The sequence below is a fragment of the Salvelinus fontinalis genome, chromosome 37, assembly GCF_029448725.1.
Source record: "Salvelinus fontinalis isolate EN_2023a chromosome 37, ASM2944872v1, whole genome shotgun sequence".
NCBI classification, from domain to species: domain Eukaryota; kingdom Metazoa; phylum Chordata; class Actinopteri; order Salmoniformes; family Salmonidae; genus Salvelinus; species Salvelinus fontinalis.
In genome coordinates this window covers 6,854,572-6,876,897 of record NC_074701.1, presented here as the reverse complement: position 1 = coordinate 6,876,897, position 22,326 = coordinate 6,854,572, and positions in this window count along the sequence as shown.

The window sequence follows — 22,326 nt, the reverse complement described above, 5'->3', positions numbered from 1 at the left end:
GTCCTCTGGCTTCAGATCAGTCATGTTAACAGAAAATATTCTTCGGGTGACATCATCAGAGATTGACACCGTCCCAGATATCTTTGGTTGGTCCGTGCGTACAAGAGCAGAACAAGAATTCCAGTAATCTCCTTGACACCAGTATTTGACATATTGTATGTATCTCTGATCATAGTGACATGGGATGGTGATGTAGTTTCCTGTCTTCACAGACACCTTACTCACAGTTGACACACCGTACGCCCCTGCCTGAGTACCTGCAGACACAGCAACAGAAAACACTTTTAGACTCCTTTCGGTCGACTGATAAGGTTGTCTACCAATTACCCATTCAGGACACCAGTAGGAGTGAGTAGTGCACAACATGGCTGGTATGGCAGGGATGAGTGTGGGCTCAATATATAGGCTAGCTAATATTTTGTCTTCAGGGTTTCAGCATAGCCAGTACCTGACTTCAAGCAGTAGTGCACAGAAACATGAGACTTTATCAATTCATAAAAACATTTTACCTGTACCTGAGAGTCTGGAGAAGATGAGGAGGAGGAGGGAGAGATGAGTAGCCATGTGTTGTTTGTCTTTCTGTGTGGTACAAACTGTACACAAATGTATGTGTCAAGGGCTGAGGCACCGACGACAATGACTCCTATACACATCACTGTCTGTACCCCTCTTTCTGCTTCTGTTTAAGTGAACATGCCCCTGATTGGCTGTAACAATACAGTCTGTGGATCGGTCAAAACAATTGTTATGATTTGATTTATTCTAATTAATTAATATCCATTCTTTATTTATGTACTTACTTTATGTAGTTACTTGATGTATTTTTTCCCCAATAAAGTTAGACCAATATCTCCACAGACCAGACCTAAAATCAGCTTCAAAGTAAACCAATGATTAGACCTGAAGCCTCTCTGTCTTAAAAGACTAAAAAGGAATAGAAAAATAAACAATAAACGTTGTCTGTGTCGTGGAAATAAACCCTGGTCATAGACACATCTCAAAACCACATTGTCCTGTAAGGTAGCTCATCAGCAGTAGCTCAGGAAGCTGCTGTACCACAAGACTACAGGTTTCAGGTTAACTCATTACATTACATGTTGATAAAAGACAGCTTAGCTAAACTGTAGGGTTGGTTGACTGATAGAATAATTTGTAGTTTTAAGATAATTGCTAAAGTGTTCCACTCTGAAATTGTATAACAGTGTGAAATGTTTGAGAATCATAAGAATATATTATGTTAGAATTTTAACACTAGAGTATTATAGTCTTTAGTAGGGGTGTAAGCAGAGTGAAGTTGTGAAACAGATAATAGAAAACCATCAGAGGTTTTCTAACCAAGAGGGCCCCAACGGGGGAGTGGAAGTGAAAGCCTTGAAGAATGTGACAAGATTGATGATTCTTTCTCTATAATATGGCTAGTGGAAAAGTACTGGTTGTTTGAGAAGGGAGTGACCTAAAGATAGGAATGTGTGTGTATATTATAAAAGGACTGAGTCCTCATTTTTGTCTATTGAGCTCTCATGAATAAACTACAAAGAACCTTTTTTTGCAGAATCTGAGTCTTTGCCTAATTCTTATTGACCCTACCTTTACAACCTAGGGGAAATTAGTCAAAGCTATAGTATCATCATTGAGATTGAAAATTCTCGTGACATTGGCCCTGCAGCACTAGAGCGGAAGCAGCGGCTGGTGTGGAGTTACTATTGGTTTATTTTAGAAGAAGTTTGTGGATGCTCATTTGTCTTGGTCGCTAACAAGCACCTTAAAATATTAATGAGCCCCCCCTAAATAAATCAATATATCAATCAATATATTTGTGTGATTTCTTATTTTTTCCGTCAACCTTTCCATCGCATCTTACATTTCTTAAAGGGTGGGTGCTAGGACCTGGGGGAGGCTGCTGCACGCTCTAGTGACTGTTATTTAGCCAGCTAACGTAAACTTACTCACATTTGTACATCGCCTTGGTCCGTACAATTGACCTTATTTTAGCACCCCAGAAACATAATACTTTCAGATCAACTGTAATGTCAATACCATTGTAAAGCACAATTTCTCCCCTTTCCAACAAAATGAATGACATGACCTCCACGCTGCCCGTTTCTGCATAATTCAAGAAGGCAATGAGCTCCTTCGTGTTAAAAAAAAAAATGCCGCGTGGGGAAGCGAAACTAATGCGTGATAGTGAGAAAATTTAAATAAAACACTATAAAGAGTTTATGTAATGTGTCATTACATACCTATTTGAAGGTTTGTGTCGAATTTGAATCGGGTTTTTAGGGCGGTGCTAAAGTGATCTTCAGAAGTAAACAGCGGCTTTGAGAGTCATGATCGCTTACAGTGATGACACAAAAAAAAATACTAGGTATCCCCCCTTACCCCCGTCACTGTCCATTTCTTGTTTTTAGACGATGAGAGAAGTGCTACACCTGGTGGAGAGAGATTGTAAGAAATAGTTGCTTTATGCGTGCTGTACTTTACGGCATGACACGTCAAGATGTAACGGAGGGTCAGTTTTTTTACTTTTCTCCAATACTATAGAGCCATAACCATGTTGATCAACGCTTGAATAGAAACGTAGTTCACACCCAAGATTTTGAAGTCAACACAGTCGCTAAAGTCCCATTAGTTTTCTTTGTAGCCTCGTTTGAATGTCGCGGTTTCACACATTTGTACGGAAGGGGGTGAGTTTACGTTAGCTGGCTAGCTTTATGGGTGTTATGATATGAGTATGAAATTGTAATTCTATTTAATGTTTTAGGGACTCCTGAAACAACCAGCAAACCAGGCTGTAGTCTTGTGAAAGAGTGGATGTATAGAATCTAGCTAGCTTAAGAATTTACTGCAAATTGAATGTACAATTTTGTAAGCTTGCCTTGCTGATATTTGCCATGCAGATGTATGAGATAATGTTGCTAGCTATGTTCTTGCTTATTGTGCAGTGGATGATTAAAATACCTCTATGCCTCTATGGATGTGTAGCTAGCTATCTAGCCGATCTGTGTATGGAACCAAACGTTTCGTATACTTATTAGTTCAGAACCTAGCTATGAACCTCAGCTATCATAGCCAGTTGTATCAACTTCAAAACAGTCTGAATGACATTAATGAAGCCTATGGATTGAGTAGAATATAAAAAACTTTGTGCCAAGGATGCAAGTTGTATATATATGTAGTTATTACCATGCATGAGATCCCCACATTGTAGCCTGTACATTAACAGTGTACATTAGCTGTACATTAGCCACATAACATTCACTGATCATGTACTCTACCTTGGAAAATAAATGTGCAATTTAGGTATGAATGTCTTTGAGATTATTTTTCAGTCATATCCAATACCAGGCGTATCAAATTCCAGTCTTTGAAATTGACACTGTGTCTGCATGTACAGTTGAAGTCGGAAGTTTACATACACCTTAGCCAAATGCATTTAAACTCAGTTTTTCACAATTCCTGACATTTTATCCTAGTAAAAATTCCCTGTCTTAGGTCAGTTAGGATCACCACTTTATTTTAAGACTGTGAAATGTCAGAATAATAGTAGAGAGAATGAGTTATTTCAGATTTTATTTCATCACATTCCCAGTGGGTCAGAGGTTTACATACACTCAATTAGTATTTGGTAGCATTGCCTTTGAATTGGTTAACTTCGGTCACACATTTCGGGTAGCCTTCCATAAGCTTCCCACAGTTAGTTGGGTGAATTTTGGCCCATTCCTCCTGACAGAGCTGGTGTAACTGAGTCAGATTTGTTGGCCTACTTGCTCGCACACGCTTTTTCAGTTCTGCCCACAAATTTTCTATGGGATTGAGGTCAGGGCTTTGTGATGGTCACTCCAATACCTTGACTTTGCTGTCCTTAAGCCATTTTGCCACAACTTTGGAAGTATGCTTGTGGTCCATGTCCATTCGGAAGGCCCATTTGCAACGAAGCTTTAACTTCCTGACTGATTTCTTTAGCTGTTGCTTCAATATATCCACATACTTTTTCTGTCCTCATGAAGCCATCTATTTTGTGAAGTGCACCAGTCCCTCCTGCAGCAAAGCACCCCAATAACATGATGCTGCCACCTCCTTGCTTCACGGTTGAGATTAACTACACATGTAGATGATATTGCTAGTTTATCTAGCTTGTCCTGTATTGCATATAATCGATAAGGTGATGGTAAATTTATCACGAATCACAGCCTACTTTGCCAAACGGGTGATGATTTAACAAGCGCATTCGGGAAAAAAGCACTGTCGATTCACCATTGTGTATCTAACCATAAACATCAATGCCTTTCTTGTCAGAGCTACTAGGAGTACTGGGTGGATGGAGGCAAGCGCAGAGAGCAGGTTTAAGGAACGTGGATTTATTTTCCAATGCACAGGGAAAACGATCATGCCCTAAAACATACGGGTGCATCAAAGAAGGAGTCCAAAAACACCGGACTAGACTGTTCCGAGAAAATAAAGAAATCCACTTCACAATCCAACACCAACATAACAGAAAACAAGCCCGCACAACAGCCAGCGGGCTACCTACCCTTAAAGAGCCTACCCCCCAAACTAAACTCAAAACAGGTGCACCCAATCAGCCCAAACTAACAGAAACAAAAAGAAAAGAATCGATGGCAGCTAGTAGGCCGGTGACGACGACCGCCGAGCGCCGCCCGAACAGGAAGAGGCACCATCCTCGGCGGGATTCGTGACAGTACCACCCCCTCTGACGCGCAGCTCCCGCAGCGCGCCGACCCCGGCCACGAGGACGACCCGGAGGACGAGGCGCAGGACAATCCGGGTGGCGAAATCAGCCAAGAGGAAATCAGCCAAGAGGGAAGGATCTAAAATGTCTCCCCGGTACCCAGCACCTCTCCTCCGGACCGTACCCCTCCCAGTTAACGAGGTACTGCAGGCCCCTCACCCGGCGACTCGAGTCCAGAATAGCTCGTACAGCGTACGCCGGGGACCCCTCGATCTCCAGAGGGGGCGGAGGGACCTCCGGTACCTCACCTTCCTGAAGGGGACCAGCTACCACCGGCCTGAGGAGAGACACATGAAACGAGGGGTCAATACGATAGTAAGAAGGGAGTTGTAAACTATAACACACCTCGTTTATCCTCCTCGGGACTTTAAATGGCCCCACACACTGCGGCCCCAGCTTCCGGCAGGGCAGGCGGAGGGGCAGGTTTCGGGTCGAGAGCCAGACCCTGTCCCCTGGTGCGAACACAGGGGCCTCACTGCGGTGGCGGTCAGCGCTCCTCTTCTGCCGCTCACTGGCCTGCCTGAGAGAGGCCTGGACTGCCCGCCAGGTCTCTCTAGAGCGCTGTACCCACTCCTCCACCGCAGGAGCTTCGGTCTGGCTCTGATGCCACGGAGCCAGGACCGGCTCGTACCCCAATACGCATTCAAATGGCGACATGTTAGTTGAGGAGTGGCGGAGTGAGTTCTGGGCCAACTCTGCCCACGGGACGTACCTTGCCCATTCTCCAGGCCGGTCCTGGCAATACGACCTCAGAAACCTACCCACTTCCTGGTTCACTCTCTCCACCTGCCCATTACTTTCGGGGTGATACCCAGAGGTAAGGCTGACCGAGACCCCCAGACGCTCCATAAACGCCCTCCATACCCGGGACGTGAACTGGGGACCTCGATCAGATACGATGTCCTCCGGCACCCCGTAATGCCGGAAGACGTGGGTAAATAGAGCCTCCGCAGTCTGTAGGGCCGTAGGGAGACCAGGCAATGGAAGGAGACGACAGGACTTAGAAAACCGATCCACAACGACCAAAACAGTAGTGTTCCCCTGAGATAATAAATTTCCTCCTCATATTGTACAATATGTGTGTCTCCACACACCTAGGCCTAGGCAATTGATTTATTCAAGATAAGGTCGTTTTTAATGATCTCACATTCTCAGTTTGTCAGTGTCAAAGTAGCCTGACATTTCAATCATTTGTGCTGTATTAAACAAGGTTCTGCAAAAGTCTCCAGTCATTAAAATTACATAGAATTGCATTAAATGCATTTATAAAAGGTACAATTTTCCCCGGACCCTAGGCTACAAAGAAAATTCAACAAGGGCCTCTATTCTAGTGCTCTAGTCTAGACCAGGAACGTGCAAATGCAATGATATGCATGCAATGCTTTGTTATAAAGGTGATTTTCTGGTACCTCAGAGCTCCCCTGGTCACCTCCCAAAATCAAGCGCTGGCCACAAGAGCATTAGTGAGGTCGGGCACTGATGTTGGGCGATTAGGCCTGGCTTTCAGTCGGCGTTCCAATTAATCCCAAAGGTGTTCGATTGGGTTGAGGTCAGGGCTCTGTGCAGGCCATTCAAGTTCTTCAACATCGATCTCAACAAACCATTTCTGTATGGACCTCGCTTTGTGCATTGGGGCATTGTCATGCTGAAACAGGAAAGGGCCTTCCCCAAACTGTTGCCACAAAGTTGAAAGCACAGAATTGTCTAGAATATAACTGTATGCTGTAGCGTAAACATCACTGGAACTAAGGGGCCTAGCCCGAACCATGAAAAACAGCCCCAGACAATTATTCTCCAGACCCACAAAACTTTACAGTTGGCACTATGCATTGGGGCAGGTAGCGTTCTCCTGGCATCCGCCAAACCCAAATTTGTCCGTCAGGACTGCCAGATGGTGAAAAGTGATTCATCACTCCAGAAAACGTATTTCTACTGCTCCAGAATCCAATGGCTGCTAGCTTTACACTACACTGCGCGTGGGGATCTTAGACTTGTGTGCAGCTGCTCGGCCATGGAAACCCATTTCATGAAGCTCACAACGAACAGCTAGAAAGAAAAGTGTCTCTAACCACATCATCATGATGCAAAATTAATCATCATGATGGTGTGGCTGGAGACACTTTTCTTCTTAAATGTCCAATATCTCGACAACTTGACTGCTGACATGCAGTGTCGGTTTGGCCGTGGGGAGCACAGGGACATTTCCCGGTGGCTGAGGGTTGTTTTGGCCTGCCGTGAATAGTCAACTTGACCAGCGATAATATAGCAAGCAGGAATGAGTTGACGGAGAATCCACACATCAGGCGCAACTCTCTCTCGCTGCAGTGTCCCCGCGCCAAAAATAACGTCAGGTCGCTCCGCGATGCACATAGCAACCGTCTACCTGCTTCTCTACCGATAACATTTTAGACTAGGCACACAGCGAAATGGATGGTCAGAAAAGGAAAGGTGGAGCAGAGAGGGAGAGAATAAAAAAGAGAAAAGCCCTGGCCACAGACGCAGCTAAATGCTGCAAAAAAAGCGTTCGCCAGTAAGGGACCAGGTCAGTCAAAAACACTCGCTAAAACACACACTGACACACACCACACCGAGCATGGCTAGCTGAGTAGCCTAGCTAATAACAGCGACACAGCGGCCGGTAGGCTAAACAGTTTTCACATCTTACGTCTTCGTGGAGGAATTATATCATAGCAATGAGTGCAACATAGCGATCATAATATGACATTGAAGGCAATGTGTTTCAACTAGTAAAAAATAGTAAACCTAGATTATGGACTTGCCAGCATTCGGTCATGACTCATGCCACATAAGCTGGGGAAACAGGCTACAGTAACGTAACTTAATACATTCATGAATGTAACACAGTAGGCTATGTGACACAGCACAGGCAATGACAATGATCATTAGCGCGATTAGTACAAGCATTACAAGTTACTACAATAATATACAGCTCTGGGGAAAATTAAGAGACCACTCTTAATTTTTTTCAGAGCTGTATTAATGTAGCCTACTGATACACTAATCATAGTGAGTGAGTATAATAAAAGAGTATTTTCTTTGTAAAGGTGGAGAAGGAAGCAGCAGCAGCACTAGAGCTTCAGGTGCTCCTGCAGAACTGGAGATGGTGGTCAGTTCAGAGACAGAGTCAGAGCAGGAACCTTCAGGTGCTCCTGCAGAACTGGAGATGGTGGTCAGTTCAGAGTCAGACTCAGAGCAGGAACCATCAGGTGCTCCTGCAGAACTGGAGATGGTGGTCGGTTCAGAGTCAGACTCAGAGTAGTAACCATCAGGTGCTCCTGCAGAACTGGAGATGGTGGTCAGTTCAGAGTCAGACTCAGAGCAGTAACCATCAGGTGCTCCTGCAGAACTGGAGATGGTGGTCAGTTCAGAGTCAGACTCAGAGCAGTAACCATCAGGTGCTCCTGCAGAACTGGAGATGGTGGTCAGTTCAGAGTCAGACTCAGAGCAGTAACCATCAGGTGCTCCTGCAGAACTGGAGATGGTGGTCAGTTCAGAGTCAGACTCAGAGCAGTAACCATCAGGTACAACTTAAGAGCACAAACCTAAACATGTAGGCCATGATTTCAGATTAATATGTGCTTTATTTATGATATTATCAGTAGGACTGTAATCGGGGGGCATACAATCGATGACTGCTCAAGTAATGCAAGTTTAAGTTTAGGTTATTTACTATGTTAATCTCATTCTGCAGAGCAACCAGATGTGCAGAGAGAGAGAGCGAGAGAGTTTCAGAGCCCAGTACAGGGAAATAGAAAGGGACAGCGAAAGCACTGAAAATCCATTTGATTATTTTGCCCATCCTCAGTCCAAGGATTTTGCCTTATTTTTTCATTACCACCCAAAACAAACCCCTCAGAGTTATTCCCAATGTATCCCACTCCAAATATGGAACGAACAGAAAATGGCTGACCTACAATGAAGTGACTTTTTCCTTGTTCTGCTCAGTATGTCTTGCATTTGCAACACATTCAGCGACTGAGTGCATTTGTCAAAGGAGGAATGTAGGCCAGGAAACATGCCCATCAGAGAGTACAGGAACATGAGAGAAGCAAGACCCATAGAGAAAGTGCAGAAGCCTTTTTCCTCAGAGCCAGCAAAGCAGACATTCGTACCCTTTTGGGTGATAAGTAAATGTCAGTTCAACGAGACCAGGTCAGAAAGAGGAGGCAGGTCATGGAACGTGTGATTGATGTAGTTGAAGTTATTGGTAAATGTGGGCTTAGCTACAGAGGACACAGACACAAAGCTGCATATAACTTGGAAAACATGGCTGTCAATCATGGCAAGTTTCTTAAGCTCATATTGTTGCTAAGTAAATATGATGTCTGCCTACAATAGTATGTTAGTGATTGCATTGAGAAGAGCAAGAAGCAGATGGGAAATAAAGGGTCCTTGGTAACTATGATGTCCAAAACAATAGCAAATAAAGTAATTGAAGTCATCAGAATGTTGATTCAGCAGACAATTGCTGTTGAAGTGGGAAAGGTAGGGATGTTCTCAATACAAATGGACACAACACAGGATTTAACATCCAAAGACCAGTGTGCAGTAGTTCTGCGATATGTCACTGATGTTGTCCACCAGAGACTCATTGAGGTCAGTGACTGTGAGTCATCGACTGGACAGTACTTTGTGGACCTTGTGAAACAGACCATTGAGAAGATGGACATAGACATCAAACGATGTGTTGGTAATGCAACAGACGGAGCAGCTAATATGCAGGGACAATACAGGGGCTTCTCTGCATTGCTCACAGGAGAGTCTCCTAACCAAGTACACATATGGTGTTACTCACATGTCCCCAACCTTGTGCTAACTGACACCAGTTGTTGTGGCAAGTGAATCCCTTTTCTCACTACTGAATGACATTGCAGTGTTCGTCCGAGTTTCCTACAAGCGCATGAAGCTAAGATAGGAAACCAGTGAGGACAGGAGACACAGACTTGCTTGATGTAATTGGTGAAACACGCTGGTGGGCCAAAGACGAGGCCTTGAGGAAAGTACTTGGAAGCTTTGCAAAGCCTGACGGTGCACTTTACACGGATGTGGTCATCACTATGGAAAGAATTGAAAAGGATGTGACCATAAAACCTGCCATCTGAAGCAAGGCTCAAGGGTACAAGGATACTCTCCTAAAGTATGAAACCATACCTACAGCTGAGATTTTTCTCAGCATTTTTGAGCAGACGTCCCCTCTCTCTAAATACTTGCAAACAAGTGGCATGGATATCGTAACAGCACAGCACTTGGTGAAGGTGTGCCCGAGACTTTGAGGGTATGAAGAAGGCAGCAGACGACAGTGTCAATGGTATTCTGGAGGAGCAGCAGGACTGTGATGCCGAAGCTCAGACTGCACTCCCAGAGAAGAGAACAAAAAAAAGAAGAGAACCAGGTGAGTTGGCAGAAGACGAGCCCATTGCTAATGCAGACATGGATTTCAAAATCAAGATCCACAATGTGTTACTGGACACTGTTGTTGAAAGTATTCACCGTCGTTATGCAGCAAATGCAGTGCTGTGTGCAGATGTCTCCTGCATGAATCCAAAGCATTTTCCTGAGACCAGCGAAAAGGGCCTTCCAAAGACAGCCATGAAGGAGCTCAGTAAATGCTTACTGGAATTTGATGAACATGCCACTGTTGAGGCATTGCAGGCTGAACTGATCAGCCTTGCACAACAGTGGAAAAGACTGAAACAGTCAGCATTGGAGGAGTACAACACCAGTGCCACCGCCACCAGTGATGAATCAGGAGAAGGCTTTGAGGATCCTAATGAAAGTGTGGAGTTGGTGATCAGAAGTTGTTCCACATGTAAAAACTGCTCGATATGCTGCTTCTGTCTCAGTACAATCTACTAACGGATGCGTATCACATCATTGGTCTGGGCTACAAGTTCCTCCTCACCCTATCCGTCACTCAGGTGGCTTGTGAGAGGACCTTCTCCACCCTGAAATTCGTGAAGAACTGCCTAAGAACCTCCCTCACTCAAGAGAACCTTGAAGCGCTCCTTTTGAATGCAACATAGAAGGAGATTCTTTTGGGACTTGACAAAGATGACATCATTGACAAGATGGCGGAGAGCAGTGAGTTACTGCGCCGTCTACTGGTTTACTAGTGGTAATTACTTCCTGGTTACTCTGAAGTAGCTATGCTATGACTCTTCCTTAACAGGCTGACAAGGGTGAAAGAACATTTGCTGTGAGTTAAAGCTTTTGTACAGAGGCATGTTTTTTGGACTTTCGTATTATACTTGCAGTTATGTAGCCAATGTTCAATTTCATTGACTCAGTGTGTAGATGTGTTTATTGTTGTGCCGTTTGCTTTATGGACACCAGTGAGTGAACATTGTAATCTACATTTTTATGTAGAGGAGTGCTTTTTTGACTTTTGTATTATACTTACTTACATTGTTGTAGCTTATGTTCACGTTCAGTGAATGTGTGAAGTTTTTTAATACTTTTGATATGCTTGATGCTTGAATATAAAGATAATCATTTGAAAATGTGAGCTAACTCTGTGTATCTAATTCTCTTTTTAAACAGTGTAGGCTAATTGTTTTGTGTGTCGAGCCGTGTACATTTGTATGTGCTATGATTGGTGTATTCCTAGTGAGTTTGAGGGTGCACCCATGGCCATAGCATACCTTGAAAACTCAGTGTTCAGATAGGCTACATGTTTGTCAGTCCCAAATGTTTGTATTTTGTAATGTGGATAATTTTCTTCCCAGATGAACATAGTGGCCAAATGTATAACTAGTTTGCTACCCATTACAACAACAAATAGGGTTAACCTACAAAATTAGCTGTCTGGTGGTTTGCGTGAACAGGCTGCCATGGAATAGAGTCCAATTCCCAGCCTGAATTATTGTTTCAGTCCGCCCCTGCTGACTTGCAAAACATTTTGGGACTGTATCAACAGTAAACTAATGAAAAAAATACCAAAGTTCGCTTTTGAGTGATATTTCCCTTCAACACAGTGTCCAAAGAAGGGCCAGATGTATACAGAATGGTGTCGTCTGCGTAGAGGTGGATCAGGGAATCACCCGCAGCAAGAGCGACATCGTTGATTGACAGATGACGGTGATTGACAGAGTCGAAAGCCTTGGCCAGGTCGATGAAGACGGCTGCACAGTTCAGTCTTATATCGATGGCGGCTATGATATCGTTTAGTACCTTGAGCGTTGCTGAGGTGCACCCGTGACCAGCTCGGAAACCGGATTGCAAAGCAGAGAAGGTACGATGGGATTCTAAATGGTCAGTGATCTGTTTATTAACCTGTCTAGGATCAGCGTGCCGCTAGCGGCACACCCCCCCCCCCCCCCACTGAAAAACCAGTGCCGCGAAATTCAAAAAAAATATTTTTTTTAAATATTTAACTTTCACACATTAAAGTCCAATACAGCTAATGAAAGACACAGATCTTGTGAATCCAGTCAACATGTCCGATTTTTAAAATGTTTTACAGGGAAGACACAATATGTAAAGATGTACATCTATTACCTAAAAACACATTAGCATAATCCACCATCTTTTATTTGTCCACCAACACCAGTAGCCATCACCAATTCGGCTAAACTAAGATATTTATAGCCCCTAACCAACAAAAAAACTCATCAGATGACAGTCTGATAACATATTTATGGTATGGGATAGGTTTTGTTAGAAAAAAGTGCATATTTCAGGTAGATGGCATAGGTTACAATTGCACCCACCGTCACAAATGGAATAGAAAAACTACTTAGAGCAACGTGTTTACCTACTTACTAATCATCAAACATTTCGTAAAAATACACAGCATACACGAATCGAAAGACACAGATCCTGTGAATACAGACAATATTTCAGATTTTCTAAGTGTCTTACAGCGAAAACACAATAAATCGTTATATTAGCATAGCACATAGCACATAGCAGCCCAGCATTGATTCTAGCCAAAGTGAGCGATAACGTCAACATCGCCAAAAATATATTAATTTTTTCACTAACCTTCTCAGAATTCTTCAGATGACACTCCTGTAACATCATATTACACAATCCATATAGAGTTTGATCGAAAACGTTTATATTTAGCCACCAAAATCATGGTTAGACAATGTGAAATGTAGCTCAGCTGGTCAGAAAAATGTCCTTGCGCCACTTAGACAGTGATCTACTCTTATACATAAATACTCATAAACGTGACTAAAAAATATAGGGTGGACAGGGATTGATAGACAATTTAATTCTTAATACAATTGCGGAATTACATTTTTTAATTTATCCTTACTTTTCAATACAGTTTGCGCCAAGCGAAGCTACGTCAAAAAACATGGCGTCCTAAGCCACTAAAATGTTTCGACAGAAACACGATTTATCATAATAAAAATGTCCTACTATGAGCTGTTCTTCCATCAGTATCTTGGGCAAAGGATCCTTTCTTGGGAGTAATCGTCTTTTGGTGGAAAGCTGTCCTCTTGCCATGTGGAAATGCCAACTGCGTTCGGGATGAACTGAAAAGCGTGCCCAGCTATTCACATCGTTTCAAAAATAAATGTCCCAAAATCGCACTAAACGGATATAAATTGCTATAAAACGCTTTAAATTAACTACCTTATGATGTTTTTAACTCCTATAACGAGTGAAAAGATGACCGGAGAAATATAACAGGCTAAACTAACGCTTGGAACAGGAGCGGGTCGGTGTCTTCCACGCGCGTTACGCACCAAGAAAAGACTTGCTAGCTACAGGGTTTTTTCATTTGTAGTGCCTGTGAACGCGCAATCGACCCCATTGGAATCGTCATCACGTAAAGGCATCCAGGGGAAGACGCAAGAAGTGTCCGTATAGTCATAGCAATAACAGTGCCCTTTTAACTGACTTCAGAACAGTGACCAACATTTCTGAAATCTGACTCCATGTCAGGGAAATTGCTGTAGAATGGGCTCTGTTCCACTTAGAGACAAAATTTCAACTCCTATAGAAACTATAGACTGTTTTCTATCCAATAATAATAATAATATGCATATTGTACGATCAAGGATTTTGTGGGAAGCCGTTTCAAAAATTACCCAATTAGCATAAATAGTCTCAACAGCGCCCCCATCCTCAACAGGTTAACTTGGCTTTCAAAGACTTTAGAAAGGCAGGGCAGGATGGATATAGGTCTGTAACAGTTTGGGTCTAGAGTGTCACCCCCTTTGAAGCGGGGGATGACCGTGGCAGCTTTCCAATCTTTAGGGATCTCGGACGATACGAAAGAGAGGTTGAACAGACTGGTAATAGGGGTTGCAACAATGGCGGCGGATAATTTTAGAAAGAGAGGGTCCAGATTGTCTAGCCCAGCTGATTTGTACGGGTCCAGGTTTTGCAGCTCTTTCAGAACATCTGCGATCTGAATTTGGGTGAAGGAGAAGCTGGGGAAGCTAGGGCAAGTAGCTGCGAGGGGTGCGGAGCTTTTGGCCGGGGTTGGGGTAGCCAGAAGGAAAGCATGGCCAGCCGTAGAGAAATGCTTATTGAAATGTTCGATTATCATGGATTTATCGGTGGTGACCGTGTTGTCTAGCCTCAGTGCAGTGGGCAGCTGGGAGGAGGTGCTCTTGTTCTCCATGGACTTTACAGTGTCCCAAAACTTTTGGGAGTTAGAGCTACAGGATGCAAATTTCTGTTTGAAAAAGCTAGCCTTTGCTTTCCTGACTGAGTGTATGTATTGGTTCCTGACTTCCCTGAACAGTTGCAAATCTCCTAACGCATTCGATGCTATTGCAGTATGTTTTTGTGCAGGTCAAGGGCGGTCAGGTGTCAGGTCTGGAGTGAACCAAGAGCGATATCTTTTCTTAGTTCTACAGTTACTGTGGTAAAGTCTGCAAAAACACTTAAATATTTGTAGCACATTTTAAGTAAATACCTCCAGTCAACATGTGCAATGCGTTAGGAGATAAAGCAAATTGCGTTCTTCATTTCACCATTTCACCTGTCACATTATTTACATTATGACGCTTACATAGTTCCCCAGAACAGTTGCGCCAGTCAACTGTTTGTTTGTGTGTATTGACAGGGGTCGCATTTTATATTGAAAGTCAACAGTGTATTTTCACGTCAATAGAGTGATCAGGAATATACAGTTTTCCTTCACTGAAAATACATTAGTGCAACACATTCGGCAGAAAATAGCTTCATTTTCATCAGGTGACAACAGAAGGGCAACAGAATTTTTCTAGCAGCCACACACGTAAAAAGGCTTACAATGAAAAAGCACAGCACAAAGTATTTATTTCCAAAAACGATGCATGTATGGTCATCATATATCTAATGATTAGGCCAATAATAGAAACAATGTAGCCAGCTGCATTATCTAATGTTTAGCTTAAAGGTAGTCTTGCATTTTACCTGAGAGAAGTAGGCTGGCAACACCAAGAAAAGTAAAAAGTAGCTACACATCAGTCAGAGCCAAGTATAGAGTCTGATGCCAAGCAGAAATTACAATAATAACCATTTAAGATCTGCGTTTACAAAACGCAACAAGATATTTCTTATGCATAAAAAAAATGCAGAATTCTGCATTAACACAAGCCGTAAGATTAACTTGCTATCTATGTAAGTGGCTGAATGAATAAGGTGGCAGGGCATCATACTGTATTATCTTCCTGCTTTGTTTGAGAAGTCAAAGCCCTTTGGATGAATTAGTTTTTAGTACAGCTCCCACTGCTACCTTGATTTCGTTGCGTTTTTTCACCTCTCCTCCTTTCCTTTCTTGGCCAGTCTGCTCCTCCCCCCTCTTCTCCAAGCAGAGGAGGTAGGCCAGTTACAGACACAGCATGTAGACATGCTGCTGGAGCGCCAGTACTGTTCTTCCTTCAGACAAGAATGTTCAAAACTTAGTTCATTTGCACAATCTCTCTCGTTCACATTCACTTGTAAAATGTCCAAACTCACCAAAAAAATGACATTAGGTACTGTTGAAGTCGGAAGTTTACATACACTTAGCCAAATACATTTAAACTCAGTTTTTCACAATTCCTGACATTTTATCCTAGTAAAAATTATCTGTCTTCCCAGTTAGGATCACCACTTTATTTTAAGAATGTGAAATGTCCAATTTACCAATTAAATGGTCTGACGGTGATGTGGACATACTCGGTATACAAATCCCAAAAGAAAGAAATGATCTCACTCCAATAAATTTTTATAGAAAGTTAGCAAAAATAGATAAGATCTTGCTACCATGGAAAGGAAAATACCTGTCTATTTGTGGGAAAATCACCCTGATTAACTCTTTAATCATATCACAGTTTACCTATTTGCTTATGGTTTTGCCTACACCTAGTGACCTGCTTTTTAAATTATATGAACAAAAAATATTAAATTTTATTTGGAACGGCAAGCCAGATAAAATTAAAAGGGCCTATTTATATAACGAATATGAATTCGGAGGGCAGAAATTATTAAATATTAAAGCATTAGACCTCTCACTAAAGGCATCAGTCATACAAAAGTTATACTTAAATCCAAACTGGTTCTCTAGTAGATTGGTACGAATGTCTCATCCTATGTTCAAGAAGGGCCTTTTTCCCTTTATTCAGATTACACCTGCTCAGTTTCGGTTGCTTGAAAAGGAAATAATCTCCAAAATATCTTCATTTTTAAACAAGCCTTAGAAAGTTGGTTGCAATTTCAGTTTAATCCACCTGAAAGGACGGAACAAATAGTACAACAAATCTTGTGGTTAAATTCAAATATAGTAATTGATAAAAAAACTGTATTTATCGAAGAAATGTTTAAAAAAGGTATAATTTTTGTGAATGATATCATAAATAGGACTGGTGGAGTAATGTCACACATGCAGCTAACACAGACATATGGAAATGTCTGCTCTACCCAAAATTACAACCAATTAATTGCAGCATTACCACAAAAATGGAAGAGGCAGGTGGAAGGGGATAAAAGTAAGGAACTTGTATGTCAGCCTAATATTAAAGAACATAAATGGTTAAAGAAAAGTGTGATAAATAAAAACATATACCAATTTCATTTAAGGACCAAAAAACTTACAGCTGTGCCATATAAATTGCAAAATAGTTGGGAAGAGATTTTCGATGTACCCATTCCATGGCACATGGTTTATGAATTGATATGCAAAACAACGCCGGATTCAAAACTTCGAATTTTTCAATTTAAATTATCGTACAAAATTCTTACAACTAATAGAATGTTATATATATGGGGGATACAGTCTTCCCAGCTCTGTAGATTCTGCTGTAAGGAGGCAGAGTCATTAGACCATTTATTTTGGTATTGTCCGCATGTAGCTCGTTTTTGGTCACAGGTCCAGGAATGGTTGAAGAATTGCAACATTTGCGTAGAACTAACGCTACAGATAGCAATACTGGGGGATTTGAAAAGCCATAGTCAATCAATCAATAATATAATAATTATTTTAGCAAAAATGTTTATTTTTAATTTACAATCCGTGGAAGCTATGAGAATAGGAAGATTCAAATCTTTTGTGAAGCATCACAGCACAGTTGAAAAATATATGGCAAATAAAAATCCGAAATGGATGATGTTGGAAGATAGATGGGAAAGGTTGAGTGGAGCTGAAGGGTGGGACTAATAACAAGATAAACAATGTAGGGCATGCGGGATCTGTGAAATGTGTATAGGTGCGGAGCTATTGTGAAATAGCACAGTTACAAGTGGAAATCAAACTGGATGGACAACAGAAATAGAGGAAGGACTAAGAACAAATAAGAGAGAACTATTATAAAGTAGACTGTGTCTGTAAAATGTGTATAAGATGTATAAATTGAAGGTAAAAACAGAAATGTTTATCAGTTTACTCCAATTGGGGGATCGGTGGTAGGGTTTGCGGGGAATAATAATAAAGGTATACTCTTTAAAAAAAGTATGTATGTCTATGTAGGTATGTGTATGTATATATGTGTATATGTATGCATACGTGAATGGATATATATATTTACCCAAAAAAATATGGGGGATTGGAAATGATGCAGACAATTACATTGGAAGCAACATTCTTTCCGCAATATTAAGCTTATCCACCCCCCCCCCCAAAAAAATATTAAAAAAAAAATAAAAAAATAAGTGAAATGTCAGAATAATAGTAGAGAGAATTATTTATTTCAGCTTTTATTTATTTCATCACATTCCCAGTGGGTCAGAAGTTTACATACACTCAATTAGTATTTGGTTGCATTGCCTTTAAATTGTTTAACTTGGGTCAAACGTTTGGGGTAGCCTTCCACAAGCTTCCCACAATAAGTTGGGTGAATGTTGGCCCATTCCTCCTGACAGAGCTGGTGTAACTGAGTCAGATTTGTAGGCCTCCTTGCTCGCACATGCTTTTTCAGTTCTGCCCACAAATGTTCTATACGATTGAGGTCAGGGCTTTGTGATGGCCACTCCAATACCTTGACTTCGTTGTCCTTAAGCCATTTTGCCACAACTTTGGAAGTATGCTTCTGGTCATCGTACATTTGGAAGACCCATTTGCGACCAAGCTTCAACTTCCTGACTGATGTCTTGAGATGTTGCTTCAATATATGCACATACTTTTCCTACCTCATGATGCCATCTAGTTTGTGAAGTGCACCAGTCCCTCCTGCAGCAAAGCACCCCCACAACATGATGCTGCCACCTCCGTGCTTCATGGTTGGGATGGTGTTCTTCAGCTTGCAAGCCACCCCCTTTTTCCTCCAAACATAACGATGGTCATTATGGCCAAACAGTTATTTTTCTGTTTCTCCAAAAGTACGATCTTTGTCCCCATCTGCAGTTGCAAACCGTAGTCTGGCTTTTATATGGCGTTTTGGAGCAGTGGCTTCTTCCTTGCTGAGCGGCCTTTCACGTTATGTCGATATAGGACTCGTTTTACTGTGGATATAGATACTTTTGTACCTGTTTCCTCCAGCATCTTCACAAGGTCCTTTGCTGTTGTTCAGGGATTGATTTGGACTTTTTGCGCTAAAGTACATTCATCTCTAGGAGACAGAACGTGTTTCCTTCCTGAGCGGTATGACGGCTGCGTGGTCCCATGGTGTTTATACTTGCGTACTATTCTTTGTACAGATGAACGTGGTACCTTCAGGTGTTTGGAAATTGCTTCCAAGGATGAACCAGACTTGTGGAGGTCTACAATTGTTTTCTGAGGTCTTGGCTGATTTCTTTTGATTTTCCCATGATGTCAAGCAAAGAGGCACTGAGTTTGAAGGTAGGCCTTGAAATACATCCACAAGTACACCTCTAATTGACTCAAATGATGTCAATTAGCCGACCAGAAGCTTCTACAGCCATGACATCATTTTCTGGAATTTCCCAAGCTGTTTAACCTGTTTTGGCTGCAGGGGCAGTATTGAGTAGCCAGATCAAAGGTGCCCATTTCAAACGGCCTCGTACTCAATTCTTACTCGTACAATATGCATATTATTATTACTATTGGATAGAAAACACTCTCTAGTTTCTAAAACCGTTTGAATTATATCTGTGAGTAAAACAGAACTCATTTTGCAGCAAACTTCCTGACAGGAGGTGGAAAGTCTGAAATTGAGGCTTAGTTCTAGGGGCTGCCTATTAAAGTCCTTGTTATTTATTAGTTTAGATGCACTTCATACGTCTTCCACTAGATGTCGACAAGGAGTGAGAGAAGAAATGGAGTATGTAACTTGATCTGGACTCGAATTACAGCTCTTGGAATGACGTGTCCCCCATTTCCTGTTTTCAGGAAGGCGCGAAGAGGGACCTGGATTTGCCTTTTGAAAAGCTGTCGTTATAGGCGACTACTATCTCCGGCTTTGATTTTATTTGATACATGTGACCATATCATCGTAAAGTATGTTTTTTCAATATAGTTTAATCAGATTATTGAAATTTTTTCGGGAGTTTTGCCGCGTTCCGTTCTCTTTCGTTTGTTGACATGCAGAGATTCGTGCCACTTGGCTAGTGTGCTTGCTAAATCGAGAGGGAAAGAGGCCGTTCTAAATCCAAACAACGATTGTTCTCTACAAAGGACACCTTGTACAACATTCTGTTGGAAGATCAGCAATAGTAGGAAACATTTTATGATGCTATTTCATATATCTGTCGTACATGTGAACTAGTCGTCGGCGCCCAGCTTTTGGGTACTCTAGCTATACCGAAGCTGTATGTCGAAATGAAGTTATTTTTAGAATTCTAACACGGCGATTGCATTAAGAACTAGTGGATCTATCATTTCCTATACAACATGTATTTTTTAGTTATGTTTATGAATAGCTATTTGGTCAGAATATGTGTGTCAGAAAAAGTGTCAGAAAAAAATCCGGACGTTGTGGGAAAAAGTAGCTAAGTTAGCACAATGTATAACCATTGATTTCAGCTCTAAATATGCACATTTTCGAACAAAACATAAGTGTATGTATAAACTGATGTTATAGGTGTAACGTCAGGTGAATGATGGGTGCAGAGTCAGGCGCAGAGAGAGCAAAAATATTACGGGGACAAAACGCTTTAATGTCCACAGCATGAAACAGGAACAGGTACAAAAGGGTGACGCCAAAACACAGGCGCAAAACAATCCACAGACCACTGTTTAAATAAAGCTGGATAGCGAAAATCCCACAGTCAAATAATCCACTCACGACGTAAAACATGAACACACAAAATAAGCCCGCACAGACACTAGCGGGCGAAACTAACCTAAATAGTACCCCTCCTAAAACCCAAACAAGAAACAGGTGAAAACAATTAGACAGACATAAACGAAAAGGAAAAAGGGATCGGTAGCAGCTAGTAGACCGGCGACGACGACCGCCGAGTGCCACCCGAACGGGAAGGGGAGTCACCTTCGGTAATATTCGTGACAGTACCCCCTTCCTGACGCGTGGCCCCCGCAGAGCGCCGACGCCGGCCTCGGGGACGACCCCGGGGACGAGGCGCAGGGCGATCCGGATGGAGGCGATGGAATTCCCTTAGTAGATTTGGATCCAATATATCCCCCACCGGGACCCAGCACCTCTCCTCCGGCCCGTACCCCTCCCAGTCCACGAGGTACTGCAGGCCCCTCACCAGGCGTCTGGAGTCCAGTATGGACCTTATCGTGTACGCCGGGGACCCCTCTATATCCAGAGGGGGCGGAGGGACCTCCGGAACCTCACCTTCCTGCATGGGACCAGCTACCACCGGCCTGAGGAGAGACACATGAAACGAGGGGTTAATACGATAATACGAAGGAAGTAACAATCGATAACACACCTCGTTTATTCTCCTCAGGACTTTAAATGGCCTTACACACTGCGGACCCAGCTTCCGGCAGGGCAGGCGGAGGGGCAGGTTTCGGGTCGAGAGCCAGACCCTGTCCCCCGGTGCAAACACGGGGGCCTCACTGCGGTGACGGTCAGCGCTCTTCTTCTGCCGTCCACTCGCCTGACGCAAAGACTCCTGGACGGCTCTCCAGGTCTCCTTAGAGCGCTGCACCCACTCCTCCATCGCAGGAGCTTCGGTCTGGCTCTGATGCCATGGTTCCAGAACCGGCTGGTACCCCAACACACACTCAAATGGTGACATGTTGGTAGAGGAGTGACTTAGTGAGTTCTGGGCAATCTCTGCCCAGGGGATGTATCTTGACCACTCCCCTGGCCGGTCCTGGCAATACGACCGCAGAAACCTACCCACCTCCTGGTTCACTCTCTCCACCTGCCCATTACTCTCTGGGTGATACCCCGAGGTCAGGCTGACCGAGACCCCCAGATGTTCCATAAACGCCTTCCATACTCTGGACGTGAACTGGGGACCCCGATCAGAAACGATATCCTCGGGCACCCCGTATATACTGAAGAGAGGATCACTCTCCTCTTCTATACTGAAGAGAGGATTACTACCCTCTTCTATACTGAAGAGAGGATCACTACCCTCTTCTATACTGAAGAGAGGATCACTCTCCTCTTCTATACTGAAGAGAGGATTACTACCCTCTTCTATACTCAAGAGAGGATTACTACCCTCTTCTATACTGAAGAGAGGATTACTACCCTCTTCTATACTCAAGAGAGGATTACTACCCTCTTCTATACTGAAGAGAGGATCACTACCCTCTTCTATACGAAGAGGGTAGTAATCCTCTCTTTAGTTATACTGAAGTGATCAATGTCATCAAGAGGAAATAATGCTACAATTTCCAACTTGATTGGAGAATGTGAAGACAATGATGTTGTCTCCTGACTCAATGAAGGGTTGACTAATCATTTATTAATTATAATCAGTTCATATGTGGCCTAAAAGTGATTATTGATCTATTCTAATGGAAGAATACATGTCTTCTTTATTTCTCGTTCTCTCTCTCTGCTGTATTCCAATCACTTCCATTGATCATTCATCCTTCCAATCACTTCCATTGATCATTCATCCTTCCAATCACTTCCATTGATCATTCATCCTTCCAATCACTTCCATTGATCATTCATCCTTCCAATCACTTCCATTGATCATTCATCCTTCCAATCACTTCCATTGATCATTCATCCTTCCCATCACTTCCATTGATCATTCATCCTTCCAATGACTTTCATTGATTATTCATCCTTCCCATC